The sequence below is a fragment of the Epinephelus fuscoguttatus genome, linkage group LG12 (assembly GCF_011397635.1).
Source record: "Epinephelus fuscoguttatus linkage group LG12, E.fuscoguttatus.final_Chr_v1".
In the NCBI taxonomy this organism is placed as follows: domain Eukaryota; kingdom Metazoa; phylum Chordata; class Actinopteri; order Perciformes; family Serranidae; genus Epinephelus; species Epinephelus fuscoguttatus.
In genome coordinates this window covers 16,254,230-16,270,036 of record NC_064763.1, presented here as the reverse complement: position 1 = coordinate 16,270,036, position 15,807 = coordinate 16,254,230, and the positions used below count along the sequence as shown (strand labels likewise).

Genomic DNA, 15,807 nt, shown 5'->3' with positions numbered 1-15,807 from the left:
AAAACAGGAGAAAGTATTTCTTTTAAATATTCTAAGGGAAGATACATTTTGAAATCTTGAGGTCTATAGGGTTTAATGTGAATAAAATTCATTTTTAATGTATCTCTAACAGTTTATTTTTGCAGAATTTGTTACATATTAACATAAAATGCATTTTACTCCTCATTTTATTCATTTTTACTTTATTGCACTACTTTTGTTGATTGTGTACAAAGTTTCTTAATCAATGTGATGGCATGAACTGTTCCAACATACCATCATATATTAGCTTAAGTAAAAGTAACTTTATTTTAAAAAGTTGTCTGTGTGAAATCTTTGTATTTAAATGCCTCACAGCTCCAGTTCTATAATAAATACATATTTTGATATTCATATTGCTTTGATGTGTACAGCAGATATAAGGGAAGGTATTAGTGCAAATGTTCTGGTCTGCTTCAGGTTGGGGCCTCTGAAAAACTAAAGTCCTTTTGAGGATTTGTGCCTGTACTAACTATGTCCCACCTGCCTCCATCTCTGCTTTCAGCCCATTAACTTCTGTCTCCCTGACTGTGGTGGATCAGTCGAAAGGTTATTTCTGATAAGACCACTGGAGGACATCTGAAATTTTACCTTGTGCTTTTCCAATTTGAGAAATATCACTAAAGTTAGATCTTTTATTAATTTCAAGAATGTTCAAGAGTTATTCATGCTTTTATCACTTCTTGTCTGTATTATTATATCTGTTTACATGCCCTCAGCAAAACATGATTACACATCTTCACAGTGTCCAAAATGCAGCCACCAGACTTGACACCAACACTGGCGGCCTGTCCGTTTTCGAATTGATTTTAAAATTTTTGTCTTGACTTTTAAGGCCCTGCATGGTATGGCGCCGAGCTACTTGGCTGAGTTTCTGAATCATCACTCACCATCCCATAACCTCAGGTCCTGTGATGAGGCTCCGTTAGCTAATCCCCAGTCAAGGCTGAAGACTAAAGTCCTGATCAAACAGAAAGTGTTTCTGTAGCTGGTAGCAGCTTTTTGTAATTGTTTTTAATTAGAGTGAAGCTTTTTGCTTGCTGTTTTTGCGTTTCTATGTGCCCAGAGCTACACGGCCCGATGATAGACAGCCGGTTACCAAACTGGCCCTGAGTCATCCTAAAATATGCTTGCAACTGGCCATCACCGATGCGAAGCTCCTGGACCAACTGGTGGTACTCCCCGTGATCCACCTTCTTCTTTTTTTTTTTTTTTTTTTAGGGTCTCATGTACCCACACAGATCTCCGTTTATCTGTGCCCAACAAGCTATTTAACTGACAGTCTCTCACCCTCAACCAGAGCTACAAGTACCCTCTGCCTCAACATTTTAGGAACTAGCTACTGATCACTGTGAAATAAATTTAAAAAACGGTAGATTGATAACACAGGAAGGTTAGGGTAAGGAGATGATGGGGTAGTTGCCTGGCAACAATAAAAAGGTGCAGCAGGCATTTGAGTGTGTCATCGAGCCGGAGGGTGACGGAGCGTTTGCCGTTGAGACTCCAGCCCTTTGGAATAGCTTACCTTAAACCTTATTAGGGATGCACAATAATATCAGCATGCCATCGGTATCGGCAGATAGTGGCTTTAAAATGAGCTATCAGAATCGGTCAACATGCTTTTTCTTATTTTGTCCAATGAGTGAATATCACATACATTGAAAAGTATTGTATTTCATGTCGCCATCTGCTGGCAAAAAAACCCAGTATCATGCATCTGTAATTATGGTTATTATTTCCAACAATTTCCACATTGTGAGTTTTCAGATATCTTACACCTTTTGAACATCTACTGGCTTCTATTCATTTCATCAGAGTCCGTTTGAAGAAATGTGAAACCTGCTACTCACCTCTGCTTCGGTCCTTTAAGGTGTAGGGGGGGGTTGATGTGTTGTGGGCAGAGAGAATAAACAACTCTGAAGTCCAGAACACTTTGTTTGATTAATTCTCTACGTATTTGGAGCCATTTTAAAAGATTTACTTCTTCAGCGGGAGCAAACAGGCTTGCCAAAATTTTGCGAGACAGCTAATGCAGTGTTGGTTTGTTGACAACATCAGGCTTATCCTTTACGACAAGGACAAGCACCAGACAGACTTTTAAATTCATGGAACACTCTTTTTACTTTTGATAAAGTTCTTCACAAACTTTATACATTATAGGCAACAACAACTACACAAAACACTGAGGACAGAAATGAGTGCATACTAACAAACAGTTGATAACAGTCTATAAATACTGAATTCTAATTCAGCATTAATGAGAAATGATGTACATGAATCTGTTGGTGGGCCTGAGTGTATTTACACACAGTGTACTGTATGTATTGAACCGTGATGTTTAAAACACATAATGGGGTGAAACAATGACTAATTTCCGAGAAAGGCCCCCGACTACAAATCAACCACTTAGCAGCGCCGACAATCCAGTCTGTTACAGCGTGTGTGGGAGGAGGCAGAGAGGAAGAAGACAGTAAGGGAGGACATCAGGCTGCGGTCATTATCCTTCATCTGTTTGCTTCTAATATTGGACCGAGATTGTTTGATGAAACCCACTGCTTGTCATTAGCTTTTCAATGTTATTTTTACAATCTTCATGTGGCTCAGAAACGTGTTGTGAAAGCCAGCAGGCAGTGGAGTGATTAATATTACAAATCAAATCATGCTGGAAATTCACACAATTCCCACAAAGATAAGAGGGAGAGAGATAAAGCCAGACTTGTGTAAGAGACAAATGTGTTATTAGCACTGTGTATGAAACAGTAATAGTCCGGGGTGGGGGGGGGGTTCAAAGATAGGACAGACTAATATAACTAAGAAAATACAACAGTGCAGGGTTCCAATGGTCTTGAAATTCCTGGAAAAGTTATGAAATGCAAATGATGTTGGCTTCATCACACCGTGACCTCCAGCATGCACTGGGGCGGCTTGCAGCCGAGTGTGAAGCAGTCAGTATGAGAGTCAGCACCTCCAAATCTGAGGCCACGGTTCTCTGCCGGGAACCGGTGGATTGCCCCTCCGGGTTAGGAGAGAGTTACTGCTTCAAGCGAAGGAGTTCATCTCGGGGTCTTGTTCACAAGTGAGGGTAGAATGTAGTGTGAGATGGATCGCAGTTTGGTGCAGCTTATGCAGTGATGCGGGTGCTGCTCCGGTCCGTCATGGTGAAGACGGAGCTGAGCCAGTTAGCACAGCTTTGGATTTACTGGTCCATCTATGTCCCAACCCTCAGCTATTGGTCATGAGCTCTGGGTAGTGCCCCAAAGAATGAGTTTGCGGATACAAGCGGTGTAAATGAGTTTCCTCCGTGGGGTGGCTGGGCTTAGCCATAGAGATGGGGTGAGGAGCTCGGACATCTGGAGGAAGCTCGGAGTAGAGCCGCTGCTCCTTCATGTCAAAAGGGGTCGGTTGAGGTGGTTCAGGCATCTGATCAGGATCCTCTTGGGCACCTCCTGTTAGAGGTGTTCCAGGCACGTCGTACTGGTAGGAGGCCCCAGGGCAGACCCAGAACACACTGGAGGGATTATATATCTTATCGGGCCTGGGAATTCCTTATGTTCCCCCAGGAGGAGCTGGGAAGCATTGCTGAGGAAAGGAATGTCTGGGGTGCTTTGCTTGGCCTGCTGCCCCCACGATCCAGTCCCACATAGGGCACATCCTTGGAGGGTCACACAGAGGGTCATAGCCAACGGTACCTTGACTACTGTACCAGGTACCAGGATGAAATCCTCAGAATGATTGTTAGACCTTATGCTGGTATAGTGGGCCCTGGGTTGCTCCTGGTGCAGGACAGTGCCCGACCTCATGTGGCCAGAGTGTGTGGGCAGCTCCTGGGTGACGAAGGCATTGATGCCACTGACTGGACCTCTTGTTCCCCTGACCTAAATCCAATTAAGGACCTATGGGATGTTATGTGTTGGTGTATTTGATGTCGCGAAGTACCTCCACAGACCGTCCAGGAGCTCTCGATGCCCTGATCAAGGACTAGGAAGAGATCCCCCAGGACAACATCCACCATCTCATCAGGAGCATGACCAGATGTTGTCGGGAGTACACGGTGCATGATCTGCCCAGCACCAAACAGAAGACCAGCCATGTTAGCTACAATAGTGAAAATAGTGAAGCATTAAAGACACAGATACTTCTCTCAGGAGCTGATGGAAAGCAAAGTGGGGGTAAAATGAGAGCGAATATTTGATTTACATTCAACAAGTGTCCAGAAACCTGACTCTGAATGAATGATAATGTTGCTCTGTGCCTGCTGGATGTGTTGCTCAATCAGCTGTCAGATCAACTTCATAAAGGTGATAAAATGTCACTATCTTGTTTCCAGCTTGTTCTGATGCCTGCACGTTGCCAAAAACACATATTAAAGCAGTTTTGAATGCTGCAGGAAATGTCATTAATGTCCTGCCTGTGCAACATGTGGCTCAGATAATTAAACACCAAACAATCTACACTTACGACCTGCAGGGACCCTGAGTCATCAACATATCGGTTTGAAGGTCCCCTCTGGAGGTGATGCTGGGGGCAGAGTGGAGGCACAACAACAGGCCTTTTTCACATCAGAATGTTGTGACATGTTGTAGCAGGAGAAGCAGGTGTAATCAATAACACTAATGATAATTTGTATAATGCTTTAGTGGGAGGGTAACTGGGACGCTGAATGGAACTGAGCCCTGACCAAGGAAATTAATCACACCTGTGTTTTTCTGCAACAATCACAAAATTAACACACAATCAAGTGGCCACTGCGTGTATACATACACAGTATTAACATGTGATACTACATTTGATTTACTATTAAAGACTCACAGCTTTCAATCCCGGGTCTTCTCTGTCTGAAATGGTGTTTATCTCTTAATCTGTAACCAGGAAATCTACAAACGTTTAATATTATGCCTTTCTCAGATTGTGAAAAAGGCACATTTGCTGTTTAAATCTTTCAGTTTTCTTTTAAACCTTCATCAGGAGCAGGTAAACACCAAGGCTAATAAAAAACAGGTGTGCCAGCTGATTGCTCAGTTGCATCCATTAGCCTGCTGATGTCACAGGACACTGTCTACCACATTTATTTCATTTTATTTTTTCCAGTGACACGGGGAGCAGGAGCTCACTGTCACAGACTCACTTCCCCCCTGTGGATACTAAAATTGAATTTATTTGCTGAAGCAGAAGCTCCACGTTGTGCCCACCAGAGGGCAGGGTTAGCAGACATATGGGTGACACAGAGGCTTTCTGTATATATTGATTTCTTCTCCATCCTCATTTTAATGATTTTCTAATAAATGGCTACTGACATTACTTTGGGCAGACGACGCAGCTTTTACTGGATGTTTGGAGGGCAGAGACATCCATCCATCCATTTCTGTAACTGCTTCTCCTCGCAGAGGGCTGGAGCCTATCCCAGCTGACATTGAGCGAGAGGCAGGGTACACCCTGGACAGGTCGCCAGACTATCACAGAGCTGATACATTGACATTAGACCGTGGGAGGAAGCCTGAGAACCCCGAGAAGACCCAGGCCGACATGGGGAAAACAAGCAAACTCCAAAGAGATGGGTCCCTAGCTCGGGTTCCAGGGACCCACTTGTTGTGAGGCAACAGTCCTTACCACTGCACCACTGTGCTGCCAATAACAGACACAATTTAAATTTAAGCCAAAGTGAAAAACTTGTAAATTACTGTTTTGTCATCAAATGGGAACTATAACCATTTTTAGAATGTAGAAAGTCTGGAGCTGCTCCACAGACAATGAATTGGGAAAGATGATACTTAGTATCTTTACATGCACAGTTAAAGGGAAATTTCGGTTTATTTCAACCCGTCTCCTATCGTCCTAAATTTGGTTCAAGTGACTAGTGACATAGAAATAATAGTTAGCATGTTACCCGTTAGTCTAGATACAGCTGTAGCGTCAGACCTGTTAAAACATAAATGAACAGGCAATCTTCAAGTGCAAAGTTAGTCCACTAAACAAGCTTTTTTTCCCACAAAGACCGCCTCATATCGTTAGGATAAATGTCAGAGAACATATAGAAAACGACATGTAAACGTGTTGTCTTACCTTACCGGTGTGCTGCCATGTTTGTTTATCCCTCTAGCTCTGCTTTCCAAAGTGCAGCCGAAATATAGCGAGAACAAGCAGCAATTTCCCTTTAAGTTGAGCTATGGACTACTGTCCTTGTCCCAGTATACAAGTACGGGAGGGAAATACGACAGGTGGTGACACGCCCCCCTTTCAGCTTGTTAGCACTGGACATTTTTCCAGTTGACCTATTACAGCACAGACCAAACAATCGACAAACAAGTTAGCTACGGTTAGCTAGCGGCAAACTGGTACCATGGTGGACAACTTTACAGCTCTGTACATTTCATTGGTTCAAAAATGCACGACTCTGGATGTACATTTCGCCATGTTGTTACCAGTTTCTCCTGTTATGCATTTAATGCTGTTTGACTTCCAGGTCAAAGCCTGGGGCGTAAACTGTGGAGCATGCGCAGAGCACCTCAGCCAGTTTGGGTCCCATTGACTGTATACATGCTGGAGTAGTTTGACTTATGCTCTCGTTGCAGAGGGGATGCCAGCTACAGTGGCTGACACAAGAACATGAAGGGCTCTTTCTAGAGCCAGTGTTTGGTTTGTCCATTCTGGGCTATTGTAGAAGCATGGCAGTACAACATGGCGATCTCCATAGACGAGGACCCGCTCCCTATGTAGATATAAACGTTCATTCAAAGGTCATGAAAACACAACAATTCTTAGTTTCAGGTGATTATACCCTAAATTTCTACATTTTTGTCAGTACATCCCCTGAATCCTACACAATGGACCTTTACGTTAAGTAAAACCCACCCACACAGTTAAACATGCTGGTTAAAGCGTACTTTACTTTGGCTGAGAAACAGGAGCAGAACACTGAGCCTGTTGCTTCTCAGTCCACAGAGTGACGCACTCAGCCTCTAACAGCTCAGGAAGGACACAGTTTGTCCCTGAAAGCCATTTATAAAGGAACAAAGAAGTCTAAGCACTAACTTCTTCACTTTTCAAACACTGTCCTTCAACGTTTGACATAATGTTGATTTGTTTTACTTTACGAGACCCAGGGAGAATAAAAATCTGTTTTTTCAAGCTCATGTTACGACACGCAAAGAGGAGAAACCAAAAACACTGACTAAACTTTTGGGGCCTTGATTTGGGTTTAATACTCCCCACCAACCTCCACCGTAACACCCGTGGGTGCAGTTGGTTCCTGCCTCAGTCTAATGACAGGAGTTGTATTCAGTCATTAGAGCCGTCCTGCCTTTGAGCAGTAATGCAAAGCTAAATGCTTGAGCCTGCGGATGTGAGAAAAGTTAGTTCATATTGTGCCTGTGTGCCAGAACTGTGTGTAGCTAAAATTAAGCGCAGAATTTCAGGCGTCAGTAAGGGCCATTATGAACAAGCATATTTGAAAAGGTCAGTCTTACCCTTGACTCCCTCATTTACACAGAATTCCTGGGTGATGGGAGTGGCAGAGCCTCCTTGGAGCGCTTGTTAGGAGACCATTAATCAGATTTCTCCAGACATGGCATGCAATTTCCCAGAGATTGTTTATCCTTTTCTTTTTTTTTTCCATTTATACTGCAGCTCTGAATAACAAGAGCATAAACAAGAGACTGCTTTAGGACTCAGTTGTGTACAAAGTTGCTTGTTAGTGTCCAATAGATTGCTAACTGTTGTTTAGCAGAGGAAAACAGCAGCCAAGGAGGACATTGGAGTTAAGACAGTCCAACACAAATTTACCCCCACCCCCCACCCCCCCACCCCCGGAAACTAATGATCAAGGACACAGCTGTTAAAAAAAGAAAGAAGCGGCTCATTCACCAACAGATAGAGACTGTCAGAGACATCAGAGTGCATGGGCTGACTGCAAAACGGACTGAATACATTGAAAATGAAACTCACAATAAAAGTTAATGGGCTTGAAGATCAGGGAGGTTGGCTCGGGAGGTGAATTATTTACTGAATTTGACCAAAATCATTACGTAAAGAGAAACTTTTAGAATAAACTTTTTCCTGTTTTTGTCCTACATACTGGGAGTGCACTTCCTGTCACAATATGCAACCCCTTGGAGGTCCTCAGAGTTACCGCAGGGAGGCCACCAAATTGACCAACACATTCTCACTGCAACCTCGTCACATATCGATATTTTGGTCATGGACTTTTCATGACCTTTGACACGCAAGGTACTCTGGTGTTGGTTGTTGACGTCCGGGGTCATTGTGTCAAGTTCTGCCTATTACACACATTGTCTGTTTTCAAAATACATCTCCGTTTTCAGTTTTTTTCCTCCAATAACAGACGCATGTGGTTATGTTTTGCCAACTCACACGTGGTTGCGTTTAGGAAAAAAAGAACAGGGTTTGGCTTTATAATCTTAGGGGAGACGAGCACCAGACTCCCGGGGGAAAGTTGATGGTTGTTGTACCCTACCACCAGCCTACTCAGACTTGCACCGCCTTAACTTTTGTTCTTGTCCTGCTTCCTTTCACCCTGATGCCGATGTGAAAGGGCAGCTTTTTTCATCAGTGTCTGATGCCGGAAGTCACTGACCAAGCAGCAGATTTTGACAACTTCGGGGTGAGAAAAGGTTGAATTGACCCTTCACTAAGTCCTGTCCCTTGAATGCAGACTAGCCAATCATAGCGTAGCATCGAATAATTAATCACAGTAAAAATAACGCCTTAAAAAATAAACACTGATTAATAGTGTTCTGTGGTGCCCTTTGATCCCGGTGTGTCATTGAAGGCCACAGTCGCTCACATGATGGAGGCAGACGACACGACACTGCTTGGCCCCATAAATTAAACATTAACATTTAGAAAACACCCAGATTGAACTGTTGATAGGTGCACCCTTATCTGCAATTTCTGAAGAGCATTAAAGCCTGAAATATCAACTCAACACAAATCATTTAGCAGCGAACCCAGAGATCCGAGCTAGCACAGCTTCTGATGCTAGCGCTAGCAGCCAGCCTCGTCAAGCCACACTCGACCAGGTGTTCAAACGGAGTAAGTCTACCTGTGAGCGACTAACTCCCTTACAAAATAAACTGTAAAGGACTGCAGTTTTGGTGGTAGAGGACAGGGGGACAATTGTGTCCAAAATCCAGCAGCTTTACTACAACACATTTGCCAAAATACTTTCACAGGAAGAGTTGATGTATGTATGTTTTAATTGTTTAACAGCCCTAATAAATATGAGTCTTCCAACAACCATTAATTTAATAGTTTAGTATTGCATGCACCATAAAAAGGTTTGTTCCCACCTGGCGCTTTAGGCCCTTCACGTACTGTAGGCCCAGTTTATTTATACAACTCAGTTTTATACTATAGTATAAGGGTCCCTGCTCCATCTCTCTTTCAGCTAAGGGGTCCTTGGCCTGAAAAACATTTAAGACCCCTGCCCTAGATAAAGCCAGAATCCACTCTACAAGTCATAATTTAAAGCATACTTCCAATTTATTACAACTTGGGTCTTATTTTCATAGTTTGACCACCATTTCTATCAGTTATGATAACGTTGTGCTCATCAGTGTTATTGCTGAGATCTGAAAAGTCGGACGAGGTAAGAAACTTGTGCACTCAGATCATCAGACAGGTTGTTAACAAACCAGCATTTTAGCCAGGTTATCTTAACTATTTTATCTTTTGTCAAAGCTGAAAATGTTTGGAATAACCCCTTAGTTCACAGAACAACAGTGTGCTCACTGTGGCAAGTACATTAAGTCAAGTTGAACCAGGAGGTCATTTACTGTTCGGCTTTCTCTGCTAAATAGCTAACATCGGTTTGATTGACTACTTAATGTTTGCCACAGACTTCTTTTTAGCAATGCTGCCACGTACCACATCTCAGCAATTAAGTTGGCAAGTACATTGTTATTATGACTGATACAAATGGTGAGGCGAGACAATCTGGCAGGGAATGAGTGGGGATTGGCCAAAAGTACAAAGTTTACTGAGCTTGTATTCTATCTTATGGTCTTCATGACTTTGGCTTGACTTTCAATGGCGTTTATTTGGCAAGCACACTTATGATGTGCTGTTGTGTGTAGCTTTGTATTGCATGTCTTCTTCATTCTTTGTAGTATACTTTTACTTTGTACTGTTTGTTGTTGTGCTGCTTTTTTGTGTTGACCTGCCAAGATGCCTGCAGAAGCAAATTAGCTTAAAGGTTCTGTACGTAACTTTAAGAAAATCCTTGTCATTAGCATGGATGGATTACCGAGCGGGCCTACGGTGCACATACAGTGTAGCTTTACAGCTAGTTGGCTAACCTTAGCTTAAGTAATGTTAGCTTGTTGGCTGCCCCTCTTGCTGTAACTTAGCTAAGCTGGCGTTGGTTGCTTTGTAGCTGATTAAGTAATTTACAAACCAGCCCTGGGAGTTTGGATGAATTGGTTGAAGTTAACTGCTCAATACAGTATTTAGCTACATTTGTTAGCTAGCAAATTGACTGCATTATAGAGCAACTCAATTGACGCCATTTATTCACAAAAACAGATAAGAAATATAAGTACAGTTCATAAGAAATAATGGAGATGTGAAACGGGACCCTGATAAGCTATTGAAAGCTTGAGAAAAGAGGCCCAGACATGAAGCAAATTGTGGTATAAAATGTGTTTACTAACAAGTTTTGTAGCTAGCTAAAGCAAGCCAATGTTAACTAACATTAACCAGCCAAAACCACAATATCATAATATTTTACATCAGTTTTTTCTCTGGTATTTTTTCAGCACTGGGGGTCACTGAATTTGATGCTTTACTGTTTATCAGACCACAAATGAGACAAGAATTAAGTCCGGAGACGAATGTTCAGTTGGCAGCTGTAACAGCTTGAATTCAGCCAGCGCAAACTTCAGCCGTACATGATCCGTCTCTCGGCTTTCACCGCAAAATGTAGAGAAAATGCTGCATTAGTGGACTCAGTGTTGGGTGCCGGGTGTTTGTCGACGTTAGTCAACGCGGTCTCACCCCAAAGTCGTCAAAAACCGGCACTTGGTTGGTGACGTCCAGTGTTTAACGGGTCCATGTCATTGGTCCGACAGCCCACTGGTCCGACATCCCATTAGTCCGACGGTCCGCGGTGCTGAGTGGCTCCCGGCGGGCGTATTTCTGCCTTGATGGTGCGCCGTGACCGGCTCTGGGTCAGCTGGGAAAGGCTTGAGGCGAAGCAGGCTCACAGCTTATGTGTTTGTCACCATGATCTTTTCCTGACCCTAACCAAGTGGTTTTTGTGCCTAAACCTAACCAGACCTTAAGGACCAATGGGCAGTTCCCTGTTTAACACCAACGGAAAAAGCCGTATCAGCTTGATACGTGGGCAGTCACCATTATTGTTTAATAGCACCCAGCATTGCCAGGGGAAAACGCAGCAGGACAACAAGGAAAATTTAGGTGACGAAAGTCCAAGTGTGGCTGGTGGGAGGGTGGTGGATGGGTGAAACAACCACCAACTTTTACTCAGGAGGCCAGTGCTTGCTTCCCCTGTGATTGTATAGCCAAACCCTGTTCTTTTTGCCTAAACCCAACCACGTGCTTCTTTTGCCTAAACCCAACCATGTCCACGTGTAGGCAAAATGTAACCATGTGCATTTGTTGTTGAAGGACAGAAATGTCAATTTGCAGTGTTGTACCGACGTGTGTTTATTTTGAAACTGTATGCAAACTGTACATTCGGAAGGTCAGGTGATGGGAATGATGGGAAAGGGATTACTGCAGGGCAGGAGGATGTGGCTGGATGTGGGAGTCAGGAGACTGGGACAGGTGGAATAGTCTGAGGGTTTTAGAGAAGTGGGAATGTGGCTGACGGGACAGAAAGACAGCATGGGCAAGAATAAACACAGCTGAAGCGGTCTGGTTCTTACACATAAAAAATGCAGGTGCAAACACCCTGATGCAGTGAGCATAGAGCAATAATCTGATAGGTAGGCAGGGTTGCACTTTGCCACATCAACAAAATAAGATGCTGCACAACAAGCGCAGTGACCTCACACTGACAACATGGCGATTTTGTCAGTGCATTTTCCCCTTTCTGTAATTTCACGGTACACCATGTCATTGCTCGCAGTAAAATGAACACTTGAGGGGAAAGTAAATACAAATTGGGTGATGTGGTGTAATTTTGGTGTCCCTCTTGATCATCTTTAAGTGATACAGGTGTTCTGAGCATTTTAGTGCCTTAACTTGTCAGAGACACAGACATACACACACATCTCCACGTACACATCAAAAATGCAATTTTGATAATGCTGAGAAGGTAGACTGTGTATTGGACTAGATTAAGGACTGATTTTTTTCCTCATATCTGTCACACCACAGCAGCTTGTAGGATGTAAAGTCCCTTTCCTTGCTGATTAACTTCATACAGTTATCTGGAGGTGGCACACTCCAATTTGAAAGATGTTTTCAAAGTGCAGCAACAGGCGGCAGACTCTTGTGAAATTATCAACTCATGGGCTGGTGCCTGGTTTTCAACATAGAGAAACTTTAAAGTTTACAGCACAGTTCTTCATCTCTACCCATGGCCCAGGGGCCCAAAGTGTCCGCCCTGACTCTCACCTGCAAAATGTCACTCAAATTAGGACCAAAAGGAGACTCAAAATGACCACAAAGAGACACAAAATGACAAGGAGATGCAAAGCAACCACAAAGACATTCACAATCACTACAAAGAGACTAAAAATGACCATAAATAGACATAAAACCACTACAAAGAGACACAAGAAGCCCACAAAGATACATAAAACAGCCACAAAGAGACATAGAATGACCACAGAGACTCAAAATGACTATAGGGAGATGCAAAACAGCTGCAAAAAGACAGAGACTCACAACTACGAAAAGGGGCAAAACAACCACAGAGACACAAGATGTCTATAAAGAGATACAAAGCAACTACAAAGAGATTCAAGATAACTACAAAGACACTTGATAGGACCAAAGAGACCGTAATGGACCACAAATTAATATAAAACAACTACAAAAAGTCCGCAAAGAGACACAAAATGACTACAGTGGGATGTCAAATAGCTCAAACTGATTGCAAAGAGATTCAAAACCAAAGAGACACAAAACAACTACTAAGATGTGTAAAACAGCTTTAAAGAGACACAAAGATTCACAGCAACTATGAAAAGTGGCAAAACAACCACAAAGACACATGATGAGGATAAAGAGATGCAAAGCAACGGCACAGAGATTCAAATAACTACAAAGAGACTCAAAAGGACCACAAATAAACATTTATTATGCACAAAGAGAGACAAAAAAACAAGGAGATGAAAAACAGCTGCTAAAAGACACAAAGTGAAAACAAGGAGATGCAAAGCAACCACAAAGAGATTTAAAATAACTACAAAGACACTAAAAATGACCACAAACAGACATAAAACCACTACAAAGAGACACAAGAAGCCCACAAAGATACACAAAACAGCTACCAAGAGACACAAAACGACTACAAAGAGATGCAAAACAGCTGCAAAGAGACACAAAGAGTTTCACAAAGACTATAAAAAGGGGCAAAACTTCCACAAACACAAAAAACTTCAAAGAGACACCGAACCACAGAGACACAACAACCAAAAGAATCTATACAATCTGCGTCTGGCTCCTATATAAGAGAGGTGATGGGGCCTTCTGCATTGTCTTTGCTCTGGGGTCCATTGTCTTATATTCTGCCCATGGCCATACATGAGACATCCTGAGGATGATCTGATGAAGAAAATCACTCTGTTCTTGGGACATGGGATGTTTTCTTCTTGTTAACAAACCTGAAAGCATGACGAAATGACTACATTTAGCAGGCTGTGTTTTGTTAATCCAATAAAGCTGCAATTTCAATCATTTTCTTAGAGGTTCAGAAAGAGTCTGCAGTAAACAGTAATCCTGTCACGTAAACAGGATCGCTGTGAAGTATTCAGTTTGCAAAATCATCTAGACACAGACTATTGTCTCACAGTATTGGAAATAAGGCCATCATTTTGTGAATATAAATGCATAACTGAACGCAGCCCATTCAATCGCTTCAGTAAAATGAACAAAACTCTGTGTGAACACCTCATTATTTCTTACAAAAACATCTCTGTCATTCAACAGCTACATTTCCAATGAGGTGATGACATGCCATCAATATCTGAAATGAAATTGTTCGGTGTGCATCATTACCCACAGAAAACCCAGTCACCGGGCTGTTTGTGTTTCCAGAAACATAAAGTCAACATCAGAGGGGAAGTCATCTGCTGTGGGAGACACATTTAGTGTGCAGTGTATTCATATTTGAGGTGCTTTATATTGAAGCCTTTGGGACCCCAAGCACATTAATTTCCTTTTGGGAGAGATCGGTCTGGATGCTTCATGACAAAACTGTCAATGAGTCACCGCAGGGTGTGCACTTCTTTCAAAGGGGGACTGGAGGCTTTATAAAGCTGTTTTTAAAACAGCTCATCTCTGGTCAGAGTTACTGAAGTCTGGTGTGGAAGCAGACAGAGATAAAACACAACAGTGGTGTTTGTTGACATATTGTGGGGAACACTGACACTCATCGAGGGGAAACGTGTGAAATTTAAAAGATATCTCTTGGCTCAGAATCAAAATGATGATGAATTAGTGACCTTGACTCATGCTGTTCACACTGCACAGCTTGGATTGCATGTAGTATTATAGGGGACATATCACACTCATTTTCAGGCTCACTGTATTCGGAATTTTATAGGAACATGTTTACATGCTTTAATGGTATAGATAACACTTTATTTTCCTCATACTGTCTGTGCTGGAACACCTGTATTCACCCTCTGTCCGAAACACCCAGCCCAGTCTGCTCTGATTGCTCCGTGTTTCTGGGTCTCCCATTTCGTGGCTTCTCTGCACCGTCATTGTAGCAGTGGCATGACTGTAATGGAGAATGGTGGCACTCTCTACAGTGAAAAATCAATACTAAAAGCTTTTACCAAAACCAAAATATGAAAGTCGGACATGTTACAGCAAAAGTCTGATCCTAAATCAAGGAAAAATTAACAACACTGGCAACCAAGAGTGCATGTTTCCCTGACATTAGTGTGTAGTTACATGTATGTTAGCAGTAGACTCTCAGACTAGGGAATGACTGTAACAAAGAATAGCAGCATTTTTTTGACCATTAATAATCACCCCCAAAAGTTTCTAAACACAACCAGACATGTTCCAGCAGGAATCTGATTAGAAATTGGGGCGAAATTAACATGGGCAACTTTCACGTTCAATGTGGTTAGCATGAAGCAGTGTTCTTGGAGCTGGGAATAAGTGTAAGTGAGTATAGTGGCACTTTGTACGTTTGTAAAAATCACAAATAAACACTTCTAAACCAAATCTTAACAGTCGGAAAAGTTTCCAGCAGGACTATGATCTGAAACCACGGAGAAAATTACATCAGCAACCAAGACTTAATGTTTCCATGACTTTAGCATGTAGCTACATGTAGCATTGTGCCTGCAGTGGGGAATGACTGTGTACAGCAGTACTTTATACTGTGAGAAATCACCAGTAATCCAAAAATCTTCACACTCAGACATGTCCCAGTATGAAATGATCCATGACCTTAGCATGTAGCTACATGTAGCACTGCATTGCAGTATAGTGGTACTTTCTACCATGAAAAAATCACCAATAAAAGCATTTAAAACCAAAATCTTCACAAACATACATTTCAGCAGAAACATGATAGAAGTTAACAACAACAGCAACCAAAATTTCATGTTTCCCTTAGCATGT

General features: G+C 42.4%; 1 long non-coding RNA gene across 1 annotated transcript in view; it reads right to left on the bottom strand.

Moving 5' to 3' along the window:
• Nucleotides 1-13,582: 13,582 nt before the first annotated feature.
• The window catches only part of LOC125897830 (uncharacterized), a 108,115-nt gene continuing 105,890 nt past the window's right edge, over nt 13,583-15,807 (bottom strand). Inside the window, exon 3 of the long non-coding RNA XR_007450525.1 lies at nt 13,583-13,829. This is a non-coding gene — a long non-coding RNA (uncharacterized LOC125897830). The remainder of the gene's footprint in view (nt 13,830-15,807) is intronic.